Raw genomic sequence first — 25,315 nt, 5'->3', positions numbered from 1 at the left:
GGGTGAGGGGCATAGAGAGAGAATCCCAAGCAGGCTGCGCACTGTCAGGGCAGAGCCCAATGAGGGGGTTGAATGCACTAACTGTGAGATCATGACCTAAGCTGAAATCAAGAGTTGGACACTCAACAAACTGAGCCATACAGGCACCCCTGTTGCTACGGCTCTTGTCAGAGAAATTATTGCCTATGTTCTCTTGTAGGATTTTTATGGTTTCAGGTCTCATGTTTAGGTCCTTAATCAATTTTATTTATTTAAAAAAAATTTAAAAATAATAATAAAAAATAAAAAAAATTTTCTTGAAGTTTTATTTATTTTTGAGAGAGAGAGTGAGTTGGGGAGAGGCAGAGAGAGAGGGAGACACAGAATCCAAAGCAGGCTCCAGGCTCTGAGCTGTCAGCACAGAGCCCGATGTGGGGCTCGAACTCACAGACCGTGAGATCATGACCTGAGCCAAAGTCGGACACTTAACCAAGTGAGCCACCCAGGTCCCCCTAGATCCTTAATCAATTTTAGCTTATATTTGTGTATGGTGTAAGAAAGTGGTCCAGTTTTCTTTCTTTTGAATATAGCTGTCCACTTTTCCTAACATCATTTGTTGAAGAGACTTTTTTTTTCCCATTGCATATTCTTGACTCCTTTGTCAAAGATTAATAGTGGGGTTATTTCTTGGCTATTTCTTTGTTTGAAATTCTTAACGATTTTATCTTTGAACTTCTATATTCACTTTGGGTCTCACTGAACTTTCATGCTTCTTAGCCGAAAGAGACTTTTAAAAATGTAATCGGAGATTGCTTCTTATCAGACAGTTTTAAGAATAACTAAAGTTAATTATATGGAGCCAATGAAGCCCCTTGGATATTAGCAAATCTTTAACTGAAATATCATACTTTAAAACATGCATAAAATCACTGTTCTTGCTGCACTTGTGTAAATAACCAGGCCAAATTTAATTAGACTAGACCTTTTTCACAAACAAATCAGTGTTACCAAAATTGTCTTTGGTAAAAATAGAGTGGCTACAGACAGAAAAATTGTGTTTTAGTAGAGAACTGTAGTATGCCCATTACAGATCTAGTCCTGTTCATTGTCTTTGAGGTTTTGTTATTAGCCTGTAAGCTGTATTGAACACAGAATGGCAATGGTGTCTATGAAACATGACTGAAGAACATTACTATTTTCTAACAACTTACACTAAAAATGATGACATAGAAGGAAAAAGATAGGACAAGCCAAAATTCTTTTTCTTTTCAGTCCATCTCATTAGTGGAAGGTAGAAAATGTTGGTAGAATGTGCACATTTAAGGAACTAAAAACAGTTCAGTGAGTCTTGTGCAGCTTTTCTACTGTTCTGGTAAGAATGAAATACATATGCATGCAAGAGCTCTGAGATATGAATGGTGTGATTTTGGTGATTGTGCACATTCAAGTTAAATGTTTGCATCTAAAACTAGCATTGTATGATATAAAGATGAATGGTACAATTCATGCTAATGTTTGAAATTTAAAATTTGCTTTCACTGAGAATGACTTTAAATGTCAGATGATGGGGCGCCTGGGTGGCGCAGTCGGTTAAGCGTCCGACTTCAGCCAGGTCACGATCTCGCGGATCTCGCGGTCCGGGAGTTCGAGCCCCGCGTCAGGCTCTGGGCTGATGGCTCAGAGCCTGGAGCCTGTTTCCGATTCTGTGTCTCCCTCTCTCTCTGCCCCTCCCCTGTTCATGCTCGGTCTCTCTCTGTCCCAAAAATAAATAAACGTTGAAAAAAAAAATAAAAAATAAATAAAAAAAATAAATGTCAGATGAATAAAACACAATGATGAATTGAGAGAGATATGGAAGAAAGGGAAAAACTTTATATTTTTGTATCTTTCCTGGCACATTTTTCTTGCATTTTTTTTTTAATTTTTTTTTTTAACGTTTATTTATTTTTGAGACAGAGAGAGACAGAGCATGAACGGGGGAGGGGCAGAGAGAGAGGGAGACACAGAATCGGAAGCAGGCTCCAGGCTCTGAGCCATCAGCCCAGAGCCCGACGCAGGGCTCGAACTCACGGACCGCGAGATCGTGACCTGAGCTGAAGTCGGACGCTCAACCGACTGAGCCACCCAGGCGCCCCTGTCTTGCGTTTTGAAGAAGGGCCTCACACATTTTCATTTGGCATTGGCCCACACAAATTATGTAGCTGGCCGTCAATAAGGTCTTGAAGGTTCTGACTTTGGAAGGTACCTTGTCCCTTCTCATCTTGAGAATGATCAAACTTTAGATTGAGTCTGTTCTATAGGGCCTTGAAGAATAGAAATGGCTGAGCTTGGGGTCTCTGATCCACCAAAGAGACAAAATATCACCAGAGTAGAAGTATAGATAACTTTTGTACATTTCAGAGTGGCTTAGTTCTTCTTTTTCTAGGTCCTTGATGTGTAAAGTTAATTATTTAAGATCTTTCTTCTTTTCATGATGAATCAAACTAGCTCACTATGACTCCACAATGTGTAAAGTTAATTCTTTAAGATCTTTCTTCTTTTCTTCCCCTTTTACAATTTTTTTTAAGTTTTATTTATTTATTTTTGAGAGAGGGAGAGCATGAGCAGGGTAGAGGTAGAAAGGGAGGTAGAGAGAGGATCCCAAGCACGCTCCATCCTGTCAGCGTGGAGCCTGATGTGGCTCAAACCCACGAAGCATAAGATCATGCCCTGGGCTGAAATCAATAGTTGGTCACTTAACCAACTGAGCAACTCAGGCGCTCCTTCCCTTTTTAAAATGCAGGCATTTATTGCCACAAACTTTCCTCTTAGCATTGCTTTTGTTGAGTCCCATAAATTTTGGTATGTTGTATTTCCATTATTGTGTGTTTCAAGATGTTTTTTGATCTCCTTTTTAAAAAAAAATTTTTTTTTTCTATTTTTAAGTAATCTTTACACCCAACATGGGACTCTGATTTACAATCCCAATATCAAAGGTCGCATGCTCTACCAACTGAGCCAGCCAGGTGCCCTGATTTCCCTTTTGAGTTCATTTTTGACCCATTGGTTGTTTAGGATTGCGTTGTTTAATTTTTACATATTTGTGAATTTTCCAGTTTTCCTCCTATTAGTGATTTCTAGTTTCATACCATTGTGGTTGGAGAAGATACAGGGCATGACTTCAGTCTTTGTAAATTTGCTAAGACTTGATATGTGATCTAAGAAATGATCTATTCTGGAGAATGTTCCATATGTGCTTGAGAAGAATGAGTGTTATGCTATTGGATAGAATGTTCTGTGTATGTCTATTAGGTCCATCTGGTCTAAAGTGTGGTTGAAGTCCCATGTTTCCTTATTGATTTTCTATCTGGATTATTATCTTTTGTTGAAAGTGTGGCATTAAATTCCCCTCCTATTTTTGTATTGTTGCCTATTGCTCCCTTTAATGTATTAGTATTTGCTGAATATATTTAGGTACTCCAATATTGGATATGTGTATATTTACAAGTATTATGTCCTCTTAATGAATTGACATCTTTCCATTATATAATGACCTTTTTATCTCTTGTTATAGTTTTTGCTTACAGTCTATTTTGTCTGAATTAAGTATAGCTACTTCATTTGGTTTCTGTTTGTGTGGAAAATATTTTTCTATCCCTTTACTTTGTCACATATGCAAATTCCACCTTCTTAAAATATGTTTAATGGGATAATGATTGGTTAGAATTATCTAGAGCTTCTTGGTTTTTGTTTTCATTAATGTTGTTATACTTGTAAAAATCCATGGTAGGAGCACACTTAAAACAATTTGAGGGGTGCCTGGGTGGTCATGATCTCACAGTTCATGAGTTCGAGCCCTGCATCAGGCTCTGCCTTAACAGCATGGAGCCTGTTTGGGATTCTCCCTCTCCCTGTCTCTCTCTGTTCCTCCCCCACTTATTATCTCTCTCTCTCTCTCTCTCTCTCTCTCTCTCTCTCTCTCACACACACACACACACACACACACACACACACACACACACACAATAAATAAACATTAAAAAAAACCCCAATTTGTGGGGCACCTGGGTTGCTCAGTCAGTTAAGTGTCTGACTTTGGCTAAGGTCATAATCTCATGGTTGGTGGGCTCAAGCCCGGTGTCGGGCTCTGTACTGACAGCTCAGAGCCTGGATCCTGCTTTGGATTCTGCCTCCCTCTCTCTCTGCCCCTCCCCTGTTCATGTTCTTTCTCTCTCTGTCTCAAACATTTAAAAAAATTCAATTTAAAAAACAAACAGGGGCATGTGGGTGGCTCAGTTGGTTAAGTGTCCAACTTTGGCTCAGGTCATGATCTCACTGCTTGTGAGTTCGAGTCCTGCATTGGGCTCTGTGCTGACAGCTCGGAGCCTGGAGCCTGCTTCAGATTCTGTGTCCATCTCTCTTCCCCTCCCCTGCTTGCACGTGTGCGCTCTCTCTCTCTCTCTCTCTCTCTCTCTCTCTCTCTCTCTCTAAAATATAAAAAACAAACAAAAAACCCAATTTGAGACATGTAGTAATTGTCATGATAGAAAGTGGTTATTTCCCTTATTTCTTTTTTGAAGTATGTTATTCCTTCAAATATTGGGAATTACTTACAGTCTGAGTATTTGTTTTCTTCCCAAATTGTTATGTTTGAAATCTTTATGTCCAATGGGATGTTAGGAGGTGGGGTCTTTGGGAGTACTTAGGGCAGGAAGGCAGAGCCCTCATGAATGGGATTAGTGCTCTTACAAAAGAGATCCCACAGAGCTTCCTAGCCCCTTCCACTCTGTGAGGACACAGGGAGAAGTCACCTGCTGTGAACCAAGGAAGCCTCACTAAAAACTGAATCTGCCAGCACCATGATCCTGGACTTCTCAGCCTCAGGAGCTGTGGGAAGTAAAGTTCTGTTGTTTATAAGCCATCAGGACAGTGATATTTTGTTAGAGCAGCCCAAACAGAATAGCAGACTTATTAAGTGAAGTAATTTATAGCATATTGATGGTATTCTATAAATAAAAAGGTATTCATAGGGCTTAATTTAGTTGGGAGAACAAGGTATACACCTGTGTAAAGTTACATAACAATGATGTAATAATAATAATAATAACAGTTAAGGATGCTAATGATCTAAGATAGTAAGGGAATGAGTATTGCTAAATGGGAGTGAGAAAATGAATATTATTAACTGAAGGAATTGAAGCAATGGAGTGACTTTAAGATTTCATTCATTCACAGAACAAATGTATTTTTAAACACTCAGGCAGAGACTGCTCTTGCCTACCTGATATCCCTTCTTCTCTCTTAATAATAGAACCACTTTATTATTGGAGTAGCAATGTGTGCAGCTATAATGAACATTTCAAACCTCCCTTTTGCGGGAATATCTAATAAGTGTAGAAGTCCTGGGGCACCTCGGTGGCTCAGTCGGTTAAGTGTCTGAGTTCAGCTCAGGTCATGATCTCACAGTTTGTGAGTTCGAGCCCTGCATCAGGCTCTGTCCTAACAGCTCAGAGCCTGGAAACTGCTTCACATTCTTCAGATTCTGTGTCTTCCTCTCTCTCTGCCCCTGCCCTGCTTGTGCTTTTTCTATCTCACAAAAATAAATAAACATTAAAAAAAAAAAAAAAGAGTGGAAGTCCTTATATAGGGAACTAGGTAAGTTTCATGACATATTTTCTTAAGCTTCTAGCTTAAGAAGAGTCTAATCCTAAAACAAGTATAGCAAAAATGGTTTCATCTTTCATGTCACATTACATCATCATAATTACTTATTTCAATGTCTCTCCTAAAATGTATAAGCTGTATGATGACAGAGCTGTGTCTGTCTTGTTTTATACTGGATCCCAGAAGAGGCACAGAGTAAATAAATCTTTGTTTGCATGCATGAATAAATGAAGCAATGACTGTCAACTTGTGTTAAGAAGGATTCTGAGTTAGCATTATACTCAGGTGAAATAATGTCCTTGTCAATTTGTTGTTAATGTCATAGGTGTGTCATAGGGGAGGGGATATGCACCTGCCAGACATGAGTCATTTTCATTAAAGCTTTATGTCAAATCACTAATGTTATGCTATTTTTATGGCTAAGTTTGCTTTTGTGTTATGTGTTGATGTAATGAACTAGTAAGCACCTATAGATCAGTAAAACAGTTGTGTGAAAGGGATAATAAGAATGTTGAAATTGAATTAAAATTAGTTTGTTTTGCTTGATCTCCTTCAAGTTATAGATTTTGGTGGTTATATGATTTACTGAAAGTCTCACAGTTTCTTGAAGTGGTTTGTTGTATTTCCCTCCAACAAGTGTTCATGCCTCACGTTATTAACAACCTCACCTAATTTAGCCACCCATTACAGAGATGCATGGCTCATTATTCTAGAGCAAAGGAGGGATAAAAAGAACAATCACAGAGATTATTTCAAAACTGCATGCAAAGTCCTGAAACTGTGAAATTTCAGTTGCTACCTTCTTCCAGTGCCCTCTCACTCCAATTTTTAGGTGAAATTAAACAAAGGTTAAAATTCTGCTACAGTTTTCCTTCTCATTAAAAAAAAACAACTTTCTGAATCATACACACTGAACTCTATTCATTGTGACTAGAAGCATGTTTATTCAACATTCATTTCTATTATACAAATATTCTCAAGTGTCTACCTTTGACACTCTATTTTGACACATTTCTGTTTATCCTTGGAAATCTTAATTTCATTTGATTATGTTATTTTATAATTTCTTTCATAAACAATTTTCTTCAAAAAACCCCCAAACAAACAGCATCTTTGTTAGGTCTACAAGGGCTGAAGGACTAGACTGGCAATGTGCATTGAGAGAAGGTAAGTTTTGCCTTAAGATGGTACTATGTATCAGAGTAAAAGGGGGCTGATATCTGAGAAAGAGGCCAATGGTAAAGGAGGTACGGTAACTAGAATGCAGTTTCTAGAATAGTCTAGAGATGTCCACATACTTGTAAAACTCCAAGCTAATTATTTCTTAGACTACCTATGGCAGTCCTGTTATATTAGCATGTGTAGTTACATATGAAAAGTATCAGCTTCTTGTGCAATGTGAAACAGTGGGAAAAAATTCCAATTTACTATTATTCCAGCATTCTTATCCTTTAAATATTATTTTGCTCAAATAGAAAGGTCATGTTTGTTAATAGCATCAGATTTTTTCATGATTTAGTATGGAGTTATAATAAGGAGAAAATATGGTTAGCTCTAGGCACCTGTAAATTTTACTAGTAAATTACCTCAGCTGCAGAACATTAAATAGTGAATTATTCCATCTAACAGTGGTTGGCTAAGTTTGCCAGATTGGGAGAATGGAAATGTGCACTGAGGGAAGATAAATTTTACCTTATGTAAGAGACAGATTGGGATGGTCAGATACTGAAACTCTTTCACTGAGGAACTGGGTAAAAATACAGAGGTGTGGGCCTTATCCTGCCTCGACAAGCCTGGGCCTTTCTCAGCTGTATTTGTTCTCCAGGTGATTCTGATGTTCATCAGACTTTTATGTGCATGTAAATCACCTGGAAATCTTGTTAAAATGTAGATTCTGATTCACTAGACGTGAGGCTGAGCCCGAGATTCTGTAGTTCTAACAAGCTCCCAGGTGTTGCTGATGCTGCTGGTCTGTGGGGCACATTTGGAGTAGCAGAACTCTAAGACAGTGCTTCTCCAGCTTGGTGCACATTGAGATCACATGAGGACTTTTAAAATTACTATCTAGTATCCATCCCCAGATTTCTTGATTTGGTAAGCAGATAGATGGAGTAACGCTCAGGCACTAGGGATTTTTAAACGCTTCCAGGTGATTGTAGTATACAGTCAAATCTGAGAACCATTGTAGTGAATGCCCAATTCTAGAACAACCGGCCTCCTTTGGCCACCCACCCTCATGACCCCTTAGGTTCTAAACCTCATTCCGGAGAGTGACCTATCATTCCATCTCTACCTGGGAACAGATCTATTCCATTTGAAAGTAAGTAGAAGACACAGTGCTTCTACTGCTAAGAAACCTTACATGTCTTTCCTAGGAATAAAGGACATTCTCTTAACACAGTCTCAGTACAACAATCGAAACCGGAACATTCTACATTGATAGAACACTATTTCCTAATCTTGGATCTGTATTCAAATTTCATCAATTGTTGCAATAATGTTTTCGTGTAGCTATATTTTTTCTCAGGTTCATGATCTAATCTAGAATTACTTTGTTAGTTTGCTCAAGATTCAGTTTGATTCTAACTCCTTTGCTACAATATGCTAGGGCAAGTTGGCCAGGTTCAATTCCCTTTAGTTAATTGTCTCTTGCCTTTTAAAACAGAGCCTTTTCTGTGTTGGTATACCAGCTTGCCATCGAGGCCTTCACACATACAAAGGTCACAAATAAATTTGCTCTAACTTTCATTCCAGCCTACGTTTACTCCTGTAATAAGTATCTTGGATTGCAGACATGACTCTTCATCCAGTGCCGTGAAATAGATGGGCCTCACCTATTTGCTTCTCAAGTAGCCCATCTTACAAAAGGTAAAAAAGGTAAACTTCTGGACACCAAAAGCATGATCTACAAAAGGAAAAAATGATAAATTGTACCTTATGAAAATGAAAAATTTTTCTTGATGTGTGAAAGGCCCTGTTAAGAGGATAAAAACACAAGTTACTGACTGGGAGAAAATGTTTGCAAACCACCTGTAGTAGGCTGAATAATGGGTACTTACACATATCGAGTCCAACCCCTGGAACTTGTAAATGTTATTTGGAAAAAGGGTTTTTTTTTTTTCCTTTAAAACTTTTATTAGTTAATATTTTCAAAATAGATGGGCTGTGACAAGGGGTCTTTGCAGATGTAGTTAAGCTAAAGATTTTGAGATAAGGATATTATTTTCAGTTACCCAGGCGGGCCCTAAATGCCATCACAAGAATCTTTGTAAGAGAAAGGCAGAGGGTGATTTGACAAATACATGGTGAAAGAAAGGTGATGTGAAGATGGAGGTAAAGGGTGGAGAGACGCAGCCACCAGGCAAACACACAGAGAAGGCGATGTGAAGACTGAGCAGAGACAGAGAGAGGTGACCATAGTTTAGGAATGCTGACAGCTACTAGACGCTGGAAGAAGCAAAGAAGACTTTTCTTCCAGAGGTAGTACAACCCTGCTGATACCCTGGTTTTGGACTTCTAGCCTCTAGAACTGGGGGAGAATACATTTCTGTTGTCTTAAGACACCCTCTGGGCGGTGATCTGTTACAGTAGCCATAGGAAAATAATACAACACCTATCCAACAAAGGACTACTATCTTGAATATACAAAGAACATCAAAACTCAACAGTGAAAAACAACCCAATTAGAAAATAAGCAAAAGACGTGCACAGACCTTTCACTGAAGATGATAAACAGATGGCAGTAAAGCACATGAAAAGATGTTTAACAGGATGAGTCATCAAGGAAACGCAAATTAAATCCACAATGAGATTTCAACTGCACACCTATCAGAATGATTACAATAAAAAATAAAAAATAATGACAACACCAAATTCTGGTGAGGGTGCGGAGAAACTGGATCATTGATACATTGCTAGTGGGAATGTAAAATGATACATCCATTCTGGAAAAAAGTTAGGCAGGTTCTCAAAAAACTAATAATGTGATTATCCTATAATCCAGCTATTGCACTCTTGGGTGTTTTCCCCCCAAAGAAATGAAAACTTACGTTTACACAAAAAATTGTACATAAATATTCATAAGAAGCTTTATTTTTAGCAGCCCAAACCTGGAATCATTGCAGATGTCCTTCTTCAACAGGTAATAAACAAATTGTGGTACATCCATACCAGTGTAACAAAAAAGAATGTTGATACATGCAACAACTTGGATGACGCTCCAAAGAATTATGTCAAGGGGAAAAAGTCAAATCCAAAAGATTACGTATTGCATGATTCCATTTATGTAACAGTTTTTAAGTGACAAAATTTTAGAATTGTTCCTGAATAGAAATAGGGATGGGGAGGTTTAGGAAGAAGGTGCGTATGCTTATAAAAGTGCAACATGAAGGATACTTGAGATTTACCTTTTTTTCCCCTAACCTTTAAGAACTAAATAAGTGCTTTATTGAGTTATAAAGTTATCGAAAGTGTACAAATCAATTTTTTTAGTGTATTCACAAGTATTTGCAACCATTCTCACAATCAATTTTAGAGTATTTTCATCATTCCAAAGAGAAACCCAGTAGCTACTAGAAGTCACTCATTTTTCCCTAATCCCCTCCCTCAACCCCAGGCAATCCTTAATCTATTGTCTGTCTCCATATATTTGCCTACTTTGCATATTTCATATAAACAGAATCATATGTGGTCTTTTGTGACTATCTTCTCTCACTTAGCCTAATGGTTTCAAAGTTCACCTATGACGTAGCACATACGCATTCTTTATTCCTTTATATTGCTGAATTATATGCTATTGTATAGATATGCCACATTTTATTTATCCGTTCATCTGTTGGATTTAGGTCCTTCCTGCTTTTTGGCTATTATGAGTAATTCTACTATGGACATTTGTGTAAAATTTTGTGTGTGGGCATATATTTCTATTTCTCTCGGATATATACCTAAGAGTATAATTGCTGGGTCATATGGTACCTTCACATTTACCCATTTGAGGATCTGCTAGCCTACTTTTCAAAGCAGCTGTACCATTTTACAATCCACTCGCAGAATATGAGGGTGGAGATTTATCTACATCATCATCCACACTTGTTATTACCTTTCTCTTTGATTCCAGTCATCCTAGTGGGGGTGTTGTGGTATCTCATTTACTTTTGATTTGCATTTCTCTGACGTGCTAATGATACCGAGCATTTTTTCATGTGTTTATTGGCCACTTGTATATCTTCTTTGGAGAAATGTCCATTGAGATAATTTGTTCATTATAAAGATTCGGTTATTTGTTTCTATTTTTGACTTGTAAGTGTTCTTTAAGTTCTCTATAAATTTTAGATACAAATCTTGTTATCTGATATATGATTTCTAAAAATTTCCTCCTGCTATGTTGGTTGTCTTTTCACTTTCTTAATAGTATACATTGAAGCACAAATGTTTTTAATCTTTTTTTTTTTTTAACATTTTTATTTATTTTTGGGACAGAGAGACAGAGCATGAACGGGGGAGGGGCAGAGAGAGAGGGAGACACAGAATCGGAAACAGGCTCCAGGCTCCGAGCCATCAGCCCAGAGCCTGACGCGGGGCTCGAACTCACGGAACGCGAGATCGTGACCTGGCTGAAGTCGGACGCTTAACCGACTGCGCCACCCAGGCGCCCCACAAATGTTTTTAATCTTGATAAAGTCCAGTTTATCTTTATTTTCTCTTGTGCTTTTGTGGTCATATCTAAGAAACCATTGCCTAATCCAAGGTCACAAAGATTTACACCAGTGTTTTCTTCTAAGAGTTTTATAGTTTTAGTTCTTATATTATGGTTAGGTACCTGTGGATTATCTTGACTGTGGTGGATACATAAACCTACACAGGTAATAATAAAGAACTTAATACACATACATGCACCTACACACACAACAATGAGTATAAGTAAAACTGAAGAACTCTTATTAAGATTGGTGGATTGTATCAATGTCAATATCTTGGATGTGATATTATGCTACAGTTTTGCAAAATGTTACCGTTAGGGTAACATGAGCAAAGTGATCTATGTGTCATTTCTTAGAACTACACATGAATCTAAAATTATCTCGATAAAAAGTTCAATTAAAAATAATAATCTTTAGAAATTGCTATTTTTCTTTTTCTTGTCCAGTTAGTGGTAGTCATTTTTTTTTCTTTTGCATCGAGGAAAGGGCAACATAATAGGCAAAGATTGCCAGGTGAATTAAGAGCATAATGTGGGTCTGGGTAATTCTTGTCTTTAAGCAATAGGCATGTAATAGTTTTAGTGTTAATTTTACATACATTTGTGTTTCAACATGTAGTACTGATTTTTATTTCCACCAAATGCCTGATAATAATGGCATAGGTAAGTGAAATTTTGCCAAATAGAAATGATTTTAAGTACCAATACTTTCTTTTTTTTTTTTTAATTTTTTTTTCAACGTTTATTTATTTTTGCGACAGAGAGAGACAGAGCATGAACGGGGGAGGGGCAGAGAGAGAGGGAGACACAGAATCGGAAACAGGCTCCGAGCCATCAGCCCAGAGCCTGACATGGGGCTCGAACTCACAGACCGCGAGATCATGACCTGGCTGAAGTCGGACGCTTAACCGACTGCACCACCCAGGCGCCCCAAGTACCAATACTTTCTAAAAAGTATCTATATGTTGGAATACATCATACTTAACACATAAGTAAATAAAAGCACAGGTTACCTAATTACCTCTTGAAATTTTAAAATTAAATCTTCTCTGAAAATTTTATTTTTGCTAAGCTTTAATCTTTTTTTTTCTTAAAGAACAACTGTTTAATAGGCAATTCGCTGTTGTATTGAATATGAGATAAATCACCACATACCATATTAATGCAAATTACTATACTAAGGACAAGGCAAAAGGGCATAGTAATCTTTTGTGGTTTTATTCTTTGGAACAGGTTGGGGGAATATTGGCTTGAACTCTATCATCCTGTCTACTTAGTTTTGTGTTCTTAAAAATAATGTCCATTAGGTGACAAGTTAAGCTGAACATTCAATGGAACGTTAATAGCAAATTATTTGTGAATGTCTATCTTAAGGTTTTTTTCTTTCTTAGTGAGCTAGAATTTACTGTGGAATATAAGGCTTCTTTGTTTTTCAAAACATTTCTTTTAGTTTTCCTTAATTATAGTCTCTGATTATAAAACTTTGTTATTGTTATTTGCCCTTTGAGAATTTCTAAATACAAATTAAGTTAAACGGTTGTTCCAAAACCTGCTGTGTCACCGAAAGGCATGAAAACATTTCTCGTGGCAAAAAAGGATCCTGTTAGTTTTGGGTTGCTATTGTCTGGGATTAACAAATAAGAAGAAATGAGGAAGGAATGGCTAACATACTGGTAATATTTGTATATACCAAAATACCACTACTTTATTGTCTTTGTATCTGAGCAGTCCTGGGAAGATTCTTTTGCTTCTCAGCAGGTGTGTGTTGTGCATTAGATACTGGCTCTGGTGATTTGGCCATTGTACTCTGTTGTCTCCATTTTGAGGATATAGGGGACTATGCTATCAAAGCATTGACAATGCAACCAGTAAAACAAAACAAAACAAAACAAAAAATTAAGTTCTTCTGTTATGTTGGAGCTCATCAGCCTAAGTCCCAGCAGACAGATGAAAATCCAGGCCAATTGGTAGGTGTCTTCTGAGTAAGGTTTCTGAACATAGTCTTGTAAGCCCATCTCTGTATTTTCTTGGAATTTTCGATCTGGTTTGTGCTGGTCAAACCCGAATGATCTGGACTAAAGAGAACTATAGCTCACCTTAGTATGCATACTCATAGCTGTCCATATCCAGCTTCACCATACTGTTAACAGAAGTCCTGACGCTTACAGATGTGCTCCATGACTTGCTTTATTCAGTAACCAGAAAGTTTATCTCCCTGGATGCTGTTCTATAGGTGGTTGACCATAGCTGCCAGGATATTGGAGAGACTCACGACCTGGGCACACTGGGGCAGGCCAAGGCTGAAGAGCTCATTCCAGTAGGGCAGCATAAGGCTGATGTTGCATTCCTGACCAAGTGACTGAACTGCTGGCCTAGACCATGGGGAGGAAAAGCAAGTGGGATGTAGACTTGCAGATGTAGCACATGTTGAGGGATTCTGGAATGGGGCCAGGCATCACAAACCTAAATGTAAGTGTCTAAAAGGAGGGTGTCTTTGACCTCAGTGATGGTGGACTGGTCTCCAGTGATGGCTGTGGATGCTCTCTCCTCCGCTATTTTGTCTGCCAGGCTGGGAGACAAGAAGCTGTGGTATTAAGTGCTTTTGCTAAGGTATCACATGCTCAAGGAATCTCACTTGCAGACTGGTTCTCCCATGGTGTTCTGAAGACTTGGCATTGTTAAGGGATTCACTTAGGTTGGCAAGGGACGCTACTACATTTGCGGTGTGTCCGGAGCCCCCTGGCTTGTGTCACCTTTAGAATCCGTGATCAGAAGAACCATACCATCCTCGTATATCAAAGGCTGCTGGATGTTCACAAGCATCCTGTATCAAGAAGACCTATTTCTCAGCTGAAGCGGCACAGTTCCTTGGTTTCTCCCACCACACATCAAAGGGCTTCTTCTCCTTTTTTTTCCCCCCTAAAGGGCTTCTGTTCACACTGGACAGATACCATTTTCGTACTCATCTCTAAGCATTTTTTTCAGTCAGAAAAACTGACAGCTCTTCAGGTGCCGCTTACTGATGATGCAGCCTTAGTTGCTCTGACAGCTGTAGGTCAAATTTTTCCTTCTGCCCCTTTGTAATGAATGTTGCCTCTTTCACAACTGACAACCCTAGGGTGACAGCCAGGTGCTTTGTTATCACGGACCACACAGTACTTACCATCTCCGGCCGCTGGACGTGGGCCTTCTACAGAAGTGGGGGCCCTGACGACGTGGGTCCCGCCAGGGATGAGGTCATCCCAGGTGGTGAGAAGGAGCTGTCTGGCGTTGGATGTCTCGGGGCGGGGGGGAAGCGAGAATCACCTTCTCAGTTCCAGCTCCGTCTGGGCCGATGAGGATGAACGGCTGCTTGGGGATACCAGAGGTGTCCACTGCGGGGACCATCTGGATCTTCTGGCCCGTCTGCGTCTCTGCAGCAAGCAACCTGCACTTGGCGAGGCCCGCTGACCCCAGAGTGGGCGGAGGTTACCAGAATGCACCGGAAGGGGCCGGCCGTCCCTGCGGATTCCCGGGAGACATCTGAGGGTGCAGCACCTGGGCCACTCTGGGCCGAACTAGCCGCTCCGTGTGCATAGCCATCGGGAAGCAGGATCGCCAGAGAAATTCGAGGTTTGGCGCCAAAGTGGCCTAGAAGCAGGTGGGCCTCCTGCGCAGTTGCGGGGGGGGGGGGCAGGGCGTGGGGAACCCAGCTCCTGCGGGAGCCCGGGGCAGCGGGTGCAAAAGACCACAGGCCGGAGAGGAGACGCTTAGGTGGGAGAGGGTAGAGGACAGGGAGGGCAGCCTGGGGCCACCTGGGGTGGTGAGGAAGGGGGGTTGTTACTGTTTTTGTCAGTGCAAGTTCAGCGTTCGTGACTCTCGTGCTCTGCAACGTGCTTGCTTTTTTCTTTAAAGGTTGAAAAGATTTCTTTATGAAGCCTTAAGAAATACAAAGTGTAATTAGTCTGCAGTGCAGAGTTAGATACAATTTAATACTAATTCAATGACAAAATGAAAGTTGTCGTGAGACCAGGAAATTTCCCCACACTTGATTTTAATGCATTGCGTTGATTTTCTAAAACAATTCCGAGGAGTCCATATTTACAGTAGCTGGAGTATTTATGAAAAATCTGGCATCAGGCATTTATGTGTATATATGTATATATGTGTGCGTGTGTATATATGTATAAAACCCAAGATTATACGAACCAGGAAACAATTATATGTCTTCTGCAGAGTTTTGAGACTGAGGTCTATAAATGCTTTTCAAAGTGTGGGATTTGGAAACAGAGCAGAATCTTGTTTCCAAAAACTGAAGTTTTTTTCAGGAGTGAAATCAAAATTATAAGCGCCACAGAAGAGGGAAAAAAAGAGAATGTGAGTGTGGTGCACAACCACCTGGCCCTAATCATCTATCTGATGGCAAAGGCATTGAAGGATAACCCTGCATTGTATCTAGAAAAATCCGTGCATGAATTGATTCCGGCTGTGATGACAGCCATGCCTGCAGTCAGATGTGGATCATCACTGAGTGGTTTGCTACCTGCCTGCCTGGTGGCTTTGCCCAACATCTGATAATCAGGATGCCTGTGGGGCACAGTTTGGGTCCCTTGGACTCCTCCTCTCCTCCCACGTGGTCAAGGCTGCTCTGCAGGTCAGCAGGTCAACAGGACTACTCTGACCATCACTCAGCACTGGTCCACACGGACACTCGTGCAGGCTCCTCAGCTTGGCCCTGGGACCCCTGGTTGTCTTAAGGTCCCTGGTGCCGCCACAGTGCCTGTCTAGTATGTGTGTGAACTGCACCTCTGTCTCACTCTTCCCCTCCTCCCAAGTTTGTTATAATATCATTGTCCTCCAGTGGCTCATCCACCCGTTAGGTCCTGTCCCTCAGCACTTCATCTTCTGACTCGGATTCTAGTACTACCTCTCCGGTCACCACCGTGGTCCCTGCTGTGCAGCCCCTTGTTGAGGTGATCTCCACTGTCACAACTGCACCCCACTACTGCTTTTTTTTGGCCCCTGGATGTTTCCAGAAGTACATCATGGTCTCCCTTCCCCCCAGCAGAGGAGGGCAAAGGAGGCTTTATCACTTATCCTTGTCCAGCTCCTCCCCTGTCCTCAGCTCCCTCCTGCCTTGAGGGCAGTGCCATCTATGAAAGAAACTGGAGGCCAGGGACAACCCTCCTCCAGCCCAGAGACTCAAAAGGCTAATGGCTTCTAGCCCCTGGCTCTGGCTCTCCCCAGCCTACTCCTTGAGGCTGTTACACGTTAGCCAACCTTCCCTCAGATCCTCACACACATGCTGGGTAGTAGTTTGTTTCCCCCAGATTGCTTTCTTTTTAGGTATTGTACAGCCAATTCCATATTCTGAAAGCTTGATTTGTTAAAAACAGACTTGAATGTAAAACCTGAAACTGTGAAACTCCTGGAAGGAAAAATAGTGAGGCTCCTTGACATTGGTCTTGGTGATGATTTTTTTGGATTTGACACTAAGAGCAAAGGCAACAAGACCAAAAATAAATGAGAGGGACTACATCAAAATAAAAAGCTTTTGCACAGTGAAGGAAACCACCAAGAACATGGAAAAGCAACTTACCGAATGGGAGAAAATATTTCAAAAGATCTATCTGATAAGAGACTAATATCCAAAATATATAAAGAACATACATAACTGAACACTAAAAAACCAAATAATCTAATTTAAAAATGGGCGGAGACAGCTGGGTGGCTCAGTTGGTGAAGCATCTGGCTCATGATTTTGGCTCAGGTCATGATCTCATGGTTTGTGAGATTGATTGTCTACTCTGACAAGCACAGAGCCTGCTTGGGATTCTCTCTCCCTCTCTTGGGTACTCCCCTGTTTGCATGTGCGTGTTCTCTCTCTCTCTCTCTCTCTCTCTCTCTCTCTCTCTCTCAAAATAAATAAATAAGCTTTAAAAAAATAAAAATGGGCAGAGGACCTGAAAAGACATTTTCCCAAAGAAAACATACAGATTGGCAACAGACACATGAAAAGGTGTTCAATATCATCAGGCTAATGCAAATCAAACCCACCTTGTAAGATATCATCTTACACCTGTCAGGATGGCACTACTATCACAAAGACAAGAAATAAGTCTTGGTGAGGATGTGGAGATAAAGGGACTTTAGTGCACTGTTGGTGGCAATGTAAATTGATGCAGCCACTGTGAAAATAGTATAGAAGTTCCTCAAAAAATTAAAAATAGAAATACCATATGATCCAGTAATTCCACTACTGGGTATTTATCCAAAGAAAATGAAAACACTAATTTGAAAAGATATATGCACCCTATATTAAATGCAACATTATTTACAATAGCCAAATTATGGAAGCAACCTATGTATCCATAGATAGATGAATAGATAAGAATTTATCGTGTGTGTGTGTGTGTGTGTGTGTGTGTGTGATGGAATGTTACTCAACTATAAAAAAGAATGAGTTCTTGCCATTTGCAGTATTATGTAAGTGAAATAGTGAATGACAAAATCATATGATTTCACTTATATGTGAAATCTAACAAACAAAACAAACCAGAAACAATCATAAATACAGAGAACGAACTGGAGGGGAAGTGGGTGGGAGAGTGACTGAAATAGATGGAGGGGATTAAGAGGTACAAACTTCCAGTTATAGGATAAGTAAGTCACAGGGATGAAAACTACAGCATAGGGAATATATCAACAATATTGTAACAATGTTGCATGGTGACAGATGGTAACTATGCTTTTTGAGGTGAACATAGTACAATGTATAGAATTTTCAAATTACTGTGTTGTATTTCTGAAACTAATGTAACATCGTATGTCAATACTTAAATAAATTTTTAAAAAAACAACAATAAAACACAGTGAGATATCACCACATGTCTGTTAGAATGGCCATCATCAAAAAGATAAGAGATAACAAATGCTGGTGAGGATGTGGAGAAAAGGAAAGCTTTGTGCTCTGTTGATAGAAATGTAAATTGGCTCAGCCACTATAGAAAAAAATATATGGAGGGTCCTCAAAAATTAAAAACAGAGGAGCACCTGGGTGACTTAGTCAGTTGAGCATCCGACTCTTGATTTTGGCTCAGGTCATGATCCCAGGGTTGTGGGATTGAGTGCTACGTTGGGCTCCACACTGAGTGTGGAGCCTGCTTAAGATTCATTCTCTCTCTCCCTCTCTTTCTCTCTCTCCTTCCCTATGCCCTTCTCCCCAACTCATGCTCTCTCTCTGTTTCAAAAAAAAAATTAAAAATAGAACTATTGTATGATCCAGCAGTTCTCCTGGTTATGTATAAAGGAAGTGAAAACACTAACTTGTAAAGCTATAGGTGCTTCCATCTTTATTGCAGAATTATTTATAGTAGCTAAGACATGGAAATAACCCAAGTATCCATTGGTGGATGAATGGATAAGGAAGTTGTGGTGTATGTGTAAATATATGATGGAATATAATTCAGCCATAAGAAAGAAGGAAATCTTTTTTTTCCTGCCATTTGCAACAACATGGAGGGATCTTGAAGGCATTATGCTAAGTGAAATAGATCAGATAAAGACAAATGCGATATAATCTCTTTCTTATGTGTAGAATCTGAACAAAACCAAACTCAGATACAGAGAACAGGTTGGTGGTTGCAAGAGACGGAGGGTAGGGGGTGGGCAAAATGAGTGAAGGTGGTCAAAAGGTACAAACTTCCAGTTATACAATAAGTAAGTTATGGGGATGTAATGTACAACATGGTGACTGTAGCTAACAATACTGTGTTGTATTTTGAAAGTTGTAAGAGAATAGATTTTAAAAGTTATAAGGAAAAAATTGCAGCTATTTGTGGTGATGGATGTTCACTAGACATATTGAGGTGATCATTTCTCAATATGCACAATGTCAAACTCTTATGTTGTACCCCTGAAACTAATATGTTATTTGTCAATTAGATCTCAAAACATTTGAAATAAAATTTACAAGTTTTTTTATGTACAAAAATGCATATAAAATTGGGTCGGAATTCCTTACACAGATAATTTTTAACATTATTAAAAACTAAGTAGTGGGGCGCCTGGGTGGCGCAGTCGGTTAGGCGTCCGACTTCAGCCAGGTCACGATCTCGCGGTCCGTGAGTTCGAGCCCCGTGTCAGGCTCTGGGCTGATGGCTCAGAGCCTGGAGCCTGTTTCCGATTCTGTGTCTCCCTCTCTCTCTGCCCCTCCCCCGTTCATGCTCTGTCTCTCTCTGTCCCAAAAATAAATAAATGTTGAAAAAAAAAACAAACAAACAAACAAAAAAACTAAGTAGTAATTCATACATATATTAATGTATAGTATACATACACTGATGGGGTAGGAAAAATTATAAAAACCTTTGAAACAGGTAAAAAAAAAATATTAAGTGTCCCGTTTGGTGTACCATTCCAGCTTATCTCAGCTTTTCATTGTTCTGGAGCTATTTTATAATTTTGTATATTGTAGAAAATTCATAATAATGAAATAATTCTTGTTTATAAAAATGCAAATGAATTGTGTGCAGTGGAATTCAATTGATTTCTATCCTGAGAATAGATCTCTTTTGAAGCTGTTTATAAATCATTTTAGCAATGCTGATTGCCCAGATGCATGTGGTTCTTTGAATTCTCTTTTGAACTAATTATAGTTCAAAATGATTCCTTCATTAATTAATGGGTTAAATCAAATTTCTGATACCTACTCATTTTAGTTTGTATGAGAGTCGTGATTTTACCTTAAAAAATCCTTTAATAGATGGCTACAGCATTCAAACAGTACAAAATGGGATAACATGAAAAGCGAAAGTCTCCCTCCTACCCAGTTTCACCTTCGTGGACCTTGTAGTCTAATGGTGAAGACAGATATTTATCACATAACATAGTATAAATGTAAGGTTCTAATTCTGAAAAGCATGTTGAAAACGTGGAACACATTTCTGTGGAAGCAGTCATGGGGTGACCTCATCTAGACAGGACAATCTGGAAAGGCTCTTCTGAAGTACTAGCAAGTGGTCTGAGATCTAACAGTGAGTAAGGAAAACCAATGTTTATGAATGTAAAATGGGAACCAATGAAATGGTAGTTCATGGTATTGAAGGTGGATAAGTAAGGAAGTTTTAAAAAAAAGGTGGGTCATTAGGACAGATAGATTGAGAGAAAATAGAGACATTTATAAATTTGAAGTTCTGATGAAGTTAATGAAAATTGGAAGGAGAGGCTGTTATAAGAGCCTGGGTTGTTGGACATTGAATAGAAACTTTTGAAATGGATCAGTGGAAGGAAGTGAAAAAGTTCAAGGTATCACCATGGGAGTGGATGGCTAGGGTAAAATGAAAGAGCTTGGAGATGAAGAAGTTAGGGACCATTGAGGTCAGTTATTAGATTGATTGCCTATGTGGACAGTGAGGTCCCCCAGAATTTATTTATGGCAGAGCTTGGAGGTGAGTCGTGTGCCTCGTCACAGGTGAATGAGGAGGAATGACCTGAGAGTAAGAAACATGGGGAAGAACAATGGAGTGTCAGAGGATGAACTGCTTTCACCAGAGAAGGCTACAAGGCCACCAGTGCCCTTGGGGAAGCCCAATTTGAATTAATTCAAGGTGGTAGAGGAGGAGTTAGGAGCCAGGATGAAATTATAGGGATTTTTGTTGATTATGGATCAGGAGTTCTATGGGTGTAGTAGAAGGTTTTGGGAAGTGGACAAAGGGTGTAAGACCAGGACATGGGCAAGCCCATGTGAGTATTTGAGGGACGGTACCCTAAAAAGTGGTTCAGGTGGTGGTTTACATATTGGATACTGATATTTCAAAGCAAGGTCTACACCAAGTGGATTTAACTATTAAACATTTTTTTGAGGATGGGTAGGGATTAATGAGTAGCAGCTAATGAGGTTTTTTTTTTTTCTTTTTTTACATTATTTTTTTTTATTTTTTCTGAGGCCAGAGAGCAGCGAACAAAATCAGAATCCTTTTGTTTCCTGCTAGGTAAAAAATGATATCACCTTGCTGATTTAAACTGCATTTCTTTAATTTCAAGGGAGGTTGGGCATATTTTCATGTACTTTTAACAATTGTTTTAAGAACAATTCTCTTTTTTTAATTTGTACCAGCTCCTAGTAAATTCAGGAAATTAGCTCTTTGACATATTCATTATAAATATTTTTTCCATTAGTTATTTGTGTTTCACCTTGTTTATGGTATGTTTGTCATGTAGTGTTTTTAAAATTTATGTTCTAGATTACCATTCTTTCTTTTTTTATGATTATGGGTTTTGTGGTTCTGGGTTTTTGCTCTTTTTCCTCTAATATTATAAATAATCTTGTGATTTATTCTGGATGTTTTGGGGATTCATTTTTTTTTTTTCAACGTTTATTTATTTTTGGGACAGAGAGAGACAGAGCATGAACGGGGGAGGGGCAGAGAGAGAGGGAGACACAGAATTGGAAACAGGCTCCAGGCTCTGAGCCATCAGCCCAGAGCCCGATGCGGGGCTCGAACTCACGGACTGCGAGATGGTGACCTGGCTGAAGTCGGACGCTTAACCAACTGTGCCACCCAGGCGCCCCTGGGGATTCATTTTAATAGTAAAATCTTTGTTCTACCTGAATTAAATTTCATATGAGAAAAGAGGAAGCAATCCAGCTTAATTTTCTTTCCAGGTATATATTCAGTTGTCCCAGTACCACTTAGTTACTGACATGAAATCTCACCTTTGTCAGAAATACAATTCCAAAATAGTTGGGCCTATTTGGGAAGAATAAGAATGTGTGAGACTGCAGGGTATACTTGGGAGGCATATCTGGGAGTGAAACAGACTAAATTCTGACTCTAGAACTTGATGTTGACCTTGGCCAAGGAACTTCTCTGGGCTCCAGTTTTCTTTCATCCTCAAAATGGGCATAATCATAGCCTTTGAGGACTATGACTGTATGTGAAAGAATGCACTACAATGGCTAGAGCCGCATAAGCAAGGAAGAGAACAGAAGAAAGGAGGTCAAGGAAGTGAGGGGTCAGGTTATTTAAGACCCTGTAGGGCATTATGAAGACTTAGTTTTTTTCTTTGAGATGGGAAACCTCTAAGGATTTTGAACAGAGAAGTGATATGATCTAACATATTTTACAAGGCTTTTGTATTGAAATTACGCTGTGGAAGGAAGCAGGGCAGAATCCAATTGCAGTTTTGAGGAGAGGGATAATGAGGGATTAGAGCTGGATGGGAGCAGAGATTTGGGTAGGAAGTGATGGGAGGCTGGAGGGCATTGCCATCAACTGAGATGGAAAGACTCATGAGTGGAGTAGGTTTGGAGGCAAAGATTGGGAGTTGGGAATTGATCATTAAATGTGTTAAATGTGAGAGATTTACCACATATCCAGGTATAGCTGTCAGGGAGGCAGAGTACACACTGGGAATTCAAGCGAGAGATCTGAAGTGGAGATGAAATTTGGGAGTCGTCAGTATATAGACTGTATTTAATATGTTTAAAGGCATGTGGCTGAGATGCGATCACCAAAGGAGAAGAAAAGAGTTACGAGACTGAATCCAAGCGCTCATCAACATTAAGACATTGAGGAGAAAGGGGGAAATCAGCAAAGAAAGCCGGGGAGTGTCCAGGAGGGCAGGAAGAAACTGACAAGTAGTGGTGTTTTAGAAGCCAAGTGGGAGTGGTCGGGGTAAAAGCCTGATTGGAGTGGGTTTGAGAGAAGGTGAGGGGGGCGCCTGGGTGGCGCAGTCGGTTAAGTGTCCGACTTCAGCCAGGTCACGATCTCGCGGTCCGTGAGTTCGAGCCCCACGTCAGGCTCTGGGCTGATGGCTCAGAGCCTGGAGCCTGTTTCCGATTCTGTGTCTCCCTCTCTCTCTGCCCCTCCCCCGTTCGTGCTCTGTCTCTCTCTGTCCCAAAAATAAATAAAAACGTTGGAAAAAAAAGAGAAGGTGAGGGAAGAGAAATTGGGAGACAGTGAGTACATACAGTTCGTTTAAGAAGGTTAGATGAGAAGGAGGATGGAGGAGGAGGAGAAAGAAGAATGTATGATATTGTTGCCTGGGAGAGTCACGCATTTGTTGACCAACTACAAATATTTGAGTTGGTGTTTCCACAGGCATGTCTAGCATACCACTGTTGGTATGTGAGATGGTTTTAAGTAGTACTTCAATACATGCTTTTACAATCTTGTCATACTTTGAGTCTACTGTGTATATGAAAATACAGCTAGCATTTATAATGCCATAAACATAATGGTATAAAGTTCTTTTTGAAATAAATTTATCTCTTTTTTTTTTCCTTCAAAGTTTTATTTAAATTCTACTTAGTTAGGGGCACCTGTGTGGCTTAGTTGGTTGGGTGTCTGACTTCAGCTCACATCATGATCTTGTGGTTCATGAGTTCGAGCCCTGCATCAGGCTCTGTGCTGACAGCTCAGAAACTGGGGCCTGCTTCAAATTCTGTGTCTCCCTCTCTCTCTGCCCCTACCCCACTGGTGCCCTGTTTGTCTTTCTCTCTCTCTCTCTCAAAAATAAATAAAACAAAAAATTTAAATTCTAGTTAGTTAAACATACAGTGCAATATTGGTTTCAGGAATAGGATTCCTGAATTCTATTATATTTTATTCTGTTCCTAAATACAATACCCAGTGCTTATCATAACAAATGCCCTCCTTAAAACTCATCATCCTCCTGGCCCATCCCCCACCCACCTGCCTCCATTAACCCTCAGTTTGTTCTCTATCTTTAATAGTCTCTTAGGGCACCTGGGTGGCTCAGTTGGTTAAGCATCCGACTTCAGCTCAGGTTATGATCTTGCGGTCCTGTTCATGAGTTCGAGCCCTGCATCGGGCTCTGTGCTGTTGGCTCAGAGCCTGGAGCCTGCTTCAGATTCTGTCTCTCTCTGCCCCTCCCCCACTCATATGCTTGCGCTCTCTCTCTTTCAAAAATAAACATTAAAAAAAAGAGTTTCTTATGGTTTATTTACCTCTCTTTTTTTCCCCTCCCATATGTTCACCTAATATTTCCTTCCTTCCTTCCTTCCTTCCTTCCTTCCTTCCTTCCTTCCTTCCTTCCTAGAGAGAGCATGACCATGAGATCATGACCTGAACCAAAATCAAGAGTTGGACACTTAACCAGCTGAGCCACACAGGTGCCCCAAGATTTCATTCTTTTTGATGGCTGAATAATATTCAATTATATGTATATGTGTGTGTATGTATACATACACATCTTCTTTATCCATTCATCAGTTGGTGGACATTTGGGCTCTTTCCATACTTTGGCTATTGTTGATAATGCTGCTATAAACATCAGAGTGCATGTGTCCCTTTGAATTTGTATTTTTGTATCCTTTAGGTAAATACCTAGTAGTGTAATTGCTATATCATAAGGTACAGTAAAACCTTGGTTTGTGAGCACAGTTCATTCTGGAAACATGCTTGTAATCTAAAGCATTTGTATATCAAAGTGAATTTCCCTGTAAGAAATAATGGAAACTCAGATGATTCGTTCCATAACCCAAAAATATTCATATAAAAATGATTACAATACTGTAATGTAATACAAAATAATAAAGAAAATACAAAATGTAAAGAAAAGTAAACAAATTAACCTGTACTTACCTTTGAAAACCTTCATGGCTGGTTTTTGATGGGAAGACAAGAGATGGGAGGGTTATTATGTAGGACGACTTTCACTATCACTAATGGAATCACTGCTATCTATTGGCTCAATGAAATCTTTTTCTTTTCGTGCAACTTTAACAAGGAACCAATCTAATGACACTAGCTTTTGCCTCCTTTTGAGGATTTCATGGAAATGTGACATTGCATTGTCTTTAAACAGATTCATCGCTCACACTGCTACATCCTTATTTGGGTGGTGCTTTTCTACAAAATTTTGCACTGCTTCCCATATTTTACACATCTTCCTAATCTCATTTGAAGTGAGGGATTCCTCCACCTTTTCTCCTCCTCCTCTGCAGACGAGATGCAGACATACACTTCTTATAACATCTTGCAATTTTGGCCA

At 39.6% G+C, this 25,315-nt stretch overlaps 1 pseudogene; it reads right to left on the bottom strand.

The window, feature by feature from the left end:
• Window positions 1-12,862: 12,862 nt before the first annotated feature.
• Window positions 12,863-24,922, bottom strand: LOC121034169 (nuclear receptor subfamily 2 group C member 2-like; annotated as a pseudogene).
• Between the last annotated feature and the right edge of the window lie 393 nt (window positions 24,923-25,315).

Source organism: Herpailurus yagouaroundi, unplaced genomic scaffold (assembly GCF_014898765.1).
Source record: "Herpailurus yagouaroundi ecotype Mexico unplaced genomic scaffold, PumYag 159, whole genome shotgun sequence".
In the NCBI taxonomy this organism is placed as follows: Eukaryota; Metazoa; Chordata; class Mammalia; order Carnivora; family Felidae; genus Herpailurus; species Herpailurus yagouaroundi.
Note: the sequence above shows the minus strand (reverse complement) of the source record. Positions and strands in the feature narration are given on the sequence as shown.